The 6,069-nt window shown below is 31.6% G+C and overlaps 1 long non-coding RNA gene across 1 annotated transcript in view; it reads right to left on the reverse strand.

Annotated features, from left to right (window-relative positions):
• Positions 1 to 382, reverse strand: part of LOC109335705 — a 1,726-nt gene extending 1,344 nt beyond the window's left edge. The window contains exon 1 of the long non-coding RNA XR_002106235.1: positions 303 to 382. This is a non-coding gene — a long non-coding RNA (uncharacterized LOC109335705). The remainder of the gene's footprint in view (positions 1 to 302) is intronic.

Genomic DNA, 6,069 nt, shown 5'->3' on the forward strand with positions numbered 1-6,069 from the left:
TAATTCATCACAATACTCACATGCATTCAAACATAATTATTTCACGACCTTCCATGACGATGTAATACCATAAGCGAGTACCTCGCATTATGTTACACACAAAACTGAATTCATACACATATTTCCAGCACAATCAAATATCTAAGACTCTATACATCGTCATGAAAAATGATTAAGGACTCTTACATGAAAACAAGTTTCCATGAGAGTTCCTAATCTACAAGACTCTCCGACTTTTGAGGGAATCTGAGAGTAAAAACTTCAATGAAATACTCTAAGACCATAATGGTCTTCTCCCTCACCTTAGGCGCTTTATCTCATAACTTCAACTTGTTGCACCACCATGAGCGTCACCATTAGCCTCCGCTTGACGAAAATATTATCACTTTATCAAACAATGAAATAACAATCAATTCAAACAACCCAAATAATTGAGCACATCTTAGAAAGACATAAAACATGGTTATACGAAACCAATTTTTGTTGCTTTAAAACTAAACATTAAGACATGATAAATATTTAAGTACTTGAGGGCTTGGAGTATCAGTGATAATAATATATATTACAATAAGTATATTAGTTTAGCCATGTATATAATACATTTTAGTTGGCCACGGTTTTTGTTATAAACAATAAAGGAAATTGGCTTTTCTAACAATCAAATCATAAACTAAACAATCATTATCAATTTTGCAAACAAAGATAACCACAAATTCAAAGGCCTATTATGTCACAGTATTATTACTCACAATTTGAACTGAAAATCAAAATTACAGAACAACATGAGAGAATTACATCTTACAAAATAATAACAGCTTAAAAAAACTCAAATCTGAAAACCAAAAATCAGGGGCTGCAAAGACTATCAACCTCATAAACTAAGATTGCAAGAGAAATCGAAGAAAGAATTGAAATACCTAAGGCTGAGGTTTTTATTCACGATGATGTATATAGAATGGAAAATCATTTACACATATAACAAATAGTTACTAATATGCTCTCAAAATTTGACAGAATCACTAATCCAATTCAAAAATTAAAACAAACCTTATAATCGGATTGGACATAACAATTTTCTCCTCTATGTGATGTGTTTTTTTTTTACATAGGAGAAGAGAAAATATGTGATGGTTGAAGATATGGGGATGGCATAGGATTGTAGGTAAGTGAAAAGGAATAATGCATATGAGGCAAAAGGATAAGGAAGTTACTGAAGATGTGTGACAGTTGCTATAAAAAGGGTTTCACATTTATCTACAACTAGCGTGTTGACATACACTCTCGTGTCTCTCAACCCGCTTTCCTATTGTTTATATAAGGTATAATTTATATGCTATAAATATCAAATATAATAATTTATATGCAACAATTTCTTTGAATGTGGTAGTTTTTGAAAAAATAACTAACATGCAGTTTTTTTTAAATTAATTCAAATGGGAGGTTTTAAAAGGTTCTCAAAAAATGTGGTTAAAAAGTAATAAATATGATAATTTTTGAAAACTAAATAATAATGTGAATGAAGGGAACATTGTGTATATAGTTTTTGGTAGAAAATAGAAAATAGTGAGGGTAAAATAGGGAACTATAAATTACACCATGAATAGTTAGTTATTTTATGTTTTTGCTTTATAAGTAGTATAGAATACACACTAAAATAATTAAAAATAAAAGTCATGTCAAAATAATATCTATGACTTTTAAAAAACGTGCAAATGTGTAAGATTATATATTATTATAGTATAATATATCACTTATAATTCAGAGATAAAGATTATATTATTTTATTATAGAATAGAGATAAAACAATAATAGATAACAATGATAGGATGGAGAAGGATCTAAGTAATAAAGATCAACATAATTATTCAAATCAAAATTAAAAGAAAGATAATCTTACATAATAAGTAATATTGAAAAGATTATTTCATAAATTGCTTACACTCTTAAAACATATTTTAACACAAATCCACAACGTATTGCAAAAATACACGTGAATACTTTAATAACATAATAAAGTGAAATTTTACCCAAAAATATATTTCCCAACCGATAATTCTTAGAAGATAAAAATTCCTTAGACTACAAAATAACCAATCAATTAGCTTGTTTTTAAACTAAAACAAAATAATTACCTTAAAGATAATCATTCAAAGATCTATAAGTCATATAAACATCATATTTATCTTTAGATAAATCTACAAAAGTAAATCAAAAATTTCCATTCACATATTAAAAGAATAGAAAATTGAGGGCGTTACAGGAATTGCCAAGTTCATCCTCAAATGAAATTTCTATTATTGAACCTACAATTGATACCTAGCATTTGAAAATGAATGATAACCTACCATATCAAGAGGAGCATATCCATACAGATTTACCAAAAGAATGGAAAACTCTTCGAGATCATCCTATTGATAACATTATTACTGAATTAAATATGGGTATCACTACCCGATGAATGCTTGATAAAGCATGTCTAACCATGGCCTTCGTCTCTCAAATAGAGCCCTCCAAGATTGATGAAGCAATCGAGGATGAACACTGGATTCTTGCTATGCAAGAAGAATTAAACCAATTTGAGAGAAATGAAGTTTGGGAACTTGTTCCTAGACCGAAAAATAGGCATGTTATTGGAACTCGGTGGGTATTTCATAATAAATATGATGAAAATTGTATTATTGTTAGAAATGAAGTTTGGGAACTTGTTCCTATGTATCGTATGATCGTCTAACTAAATATCTACTTGAAAAAGGTTTCAACAAAGGAAAGATCGACACTACACTCTTTATAAAAAGAATAAATCATCATATTCTACTTGTTCAAATTTATGTAGATAATATTATTTTTCGTTCTACTAATGAGATTTTGTGTAGTGATTTTGGCAAAATGATGCAAGGAGAGTTTGAAATGTCTATGATGGGGAAGTTAAATCACTACCTTGGACTACAAATCAAACAAATTGATAATGGCATTTTCATAAGTCAATCCAAATATTGCAGAGATTTGCTAAAAATATTTGATATGGATGGCTGCAAGCCAATAACTACTCCTATGGGATCCGATACTTACATTGATACGGATGAAGCATGGAAATGCATTGAAATATCAAAGTATCAAGGTATGATTGGATCTCTTTCATATTTAACTATGAGTAGACCTGATATCATGTTTAGTGTATGTCTGTGTGCATACTATCAATCTAAACCAAAGGAATCATATTTAGTTGCCGTTAAGAGAATCATGAAATATCTTAAGGGTACATCTAACGTTGGGCTATGGTATCCAATTAAGAGAATCATGAAATATCTTAAACGTCCATCTAACGTTGGGTTGGGGTATCCAAAAGTAAGTATATGTGATTTGGTTGGATATTCGGATTCAGATTTTGCTCGGTGCAAATCTTGGAGGAAAAGTACAAGTGGTACTTGTCATATTTTGGGAAATGCTTTAGTTTCTTGGTCTTGCAAGAAACAAGCATGTGTAGTCCTAAGCAATGCTGAAGCTGAATATATAGTAGCAGGTAGTTGTTGTGCCCAAGTGTTGTGGCTTAAACAACAATTACGAGTTTATGGCTTAGAATTGGGGTGTACTCCTTTAAAATATGACAATATTAGTGCTATAAACCTCACAAAGAATCATGTTATGCATTCTAGAACCAAACATATTGATATAAGACATCACTTCCTTAGGGACCATGTCCAAAAGAAGGACGTGTCAGTAGAATTTGTTGATACTCATAACCAACTAGCAGATATATTCACTAAACCTGTTTATAAAATTAGACGAGAATTAGGCATTCTTGATGAAGCTTACTTATCTTAACATGATTATATGATTATATATGTGCTTCATCATGTTTATCTCGTGCCTACTTGTACTTCCCTACTTGTACTTAAAAGTGTTCATTTATGTTTAAATATTTCAAATTTTGGGTTAAATGTTTTTTTCATAGCTCAAAATTGCCTAAAAATAAGTTTTTTTTGGGGTCAGTAATCGTACACTAGAGAGTAACCGATTACAGGGTTGAACAACGTGTTTCAGTAACCGATTACTCAAAATGAGTAACCGATTACTCAATGTTGCTGTTTGAAAATTTTAATGTTTTTAATCTGAGTAACCAATTACTCAAAAGTGAGTAACCGATTACTTTGTGTCGTTATATATGTATTTTCTCTGCATTTTTAAACTTTTTCAAACTCATCTTCTTCATCAACTTGTGTTCTCCCTTGCTCAACCCTCTCAAACCCTTAAGTCATCGATTTTAATCCGTTTTGGGTGATTTTTGTGTCTATTCATATCATATTTTCAATTCTAAACACTTCTACACCATCATTTTCATGTTTAGTGGCCTAAATCAAAAACCCCCCAAATTCTCCAAAACCTAAAAATTCAAAAACCTCATTCCATGGCTTCCTCTTCTAGAGCAAAGAAGCAACAAACAAATGTCACTCAAAGGAACCAAGGAACTTCATCTTTGGATTCCAACCCTCTTGACTTAACTCGGCTTCTAGCAAATGATGAGCAACGTAAAATCTTTGAGGAGCACTTTCATGGCCGCATTATCTTCATTCCCAAATACGATAATCTCGGGAATTTTGAGTTTGAAGATTTTCTATTTCCTTATCTCTTTAGACAACAAAACCTTTTCGATTTATGTTGTGAATCGAATGAAATCTATCTTGAACTGATTAGAGTATTTTACTGTAACATGAACTTTAGGAAAAACTGTCTTACTTCCTATGTAAAAGGAAAAGACATTACTTTGGATTTGAAAACCATGAGTTCATTGTACTATAACATACCCTATCAGGGGAGCATTGCAGGCTTCGGCCTTGTATGTGAACTATGATCAAAAAGATTTTTATTATTCTCTATGTAGAATTACCAAAAAAGGAAATAGAAACGTTTAAGCAACAAGGCTATGGTGAAACTATTAAAAATAGAGATATCCTATCTGCTGGACATCTCAAACTAGAAGACTGTTTGCTTCAATATTTTCTGAGCTATGTCATCTTACCAAAATTTTCAAATAACTCTCAAATAAGTGACATAAAACTCCAATTGATGTATGCTATGAAATTTAATCTAAAAATCAATTGGAATCTGATGATAATAAAACAAATGTGGTCTATAAGAGGAACCCAAAGCCCTTTACCATATGCAATCTTCATAACAAAAATCCTTGAGCATTTCGGTGTTTCTAATGTTGGAGAAACTAAGGTCCCGCTTAATCCTCGTGAAATCCATATTGATGTGGATGCAGTCCACAAAATGGGCTTAACATATAATCTTTGTGACTGGACCTACAAGCATAAGAAAGATAGATCTCCTGCTCCTGAACCAGAACTTGCCCCTGCTAATCCTTCTGAACCTCAACCTTCTTAGTTTCATGCTCAATCTTCCTCATTTGCTGTCATGTCTTCAAATCAGATGATTATGGACGAGTTGATTTCTCTTCGAGGCTACATCACTAATTGGGTGGTTTCCTTTGATACTCAGAATCAACAAATACAGTTTGAAATTCATTGTCTCTCTTCTAAGCTGAGTAGCATGGATGTTGATGAAGACAGCTCTGAGCCTGAGTCTTAGAATGTGTCTAGGATTTCTATTATGTTTTGATGCATATTACTGAACAATTTACTTCTGTTTTTATGGTTGTAATCATTTTATATTGTCGGACAAAATTTTCTTTCTGTTGTTTCTATTGAACATCTATGTCTTATGATATGCATTGCGATGTTTACGTTATATCTTATGATTACCTTTATGCTTGTCATATACATATTGTATGTTGTATATATATATATTGTGCTGAAAACTCTTGGGTTTTCTACTTTTTGATAAAGTCAAAAGGGGGAGAAAAGTTGGGAGAGTGTATTTTCTGTTTAAAACATTTCAGGCACATAACTCCAAATGAAAGGGGAAGCATACAAAATAGGGAGACCATACTCAAGACAAGTCAAGAATATCATAAAGTATGTTGCTCTCAGAAAACTACATTGTTAAGAAGATATTGGTTTGTCATTATCAAAAAGGGGGAGATTGTAAAGAAGATCTCTGCTCCTGACC

The sequence above is a fragment of the Lupinus angustifolius genome, chromosome LG20, assembly GCF_001865875.1.
Source record: "Lupinus angustifolius cultivar Tanjil chromosome LG20, LupAngTanjil_v1.0, whole genome shotgun sequence".
Taxonomy (NCBI): domain Eukaryota; kingdom Viridiplantae; phylum Streptophyta; class Magnoliopsida; order Fabales; family Fabaceae; genus Lupinus; species Lupinus angustifolius.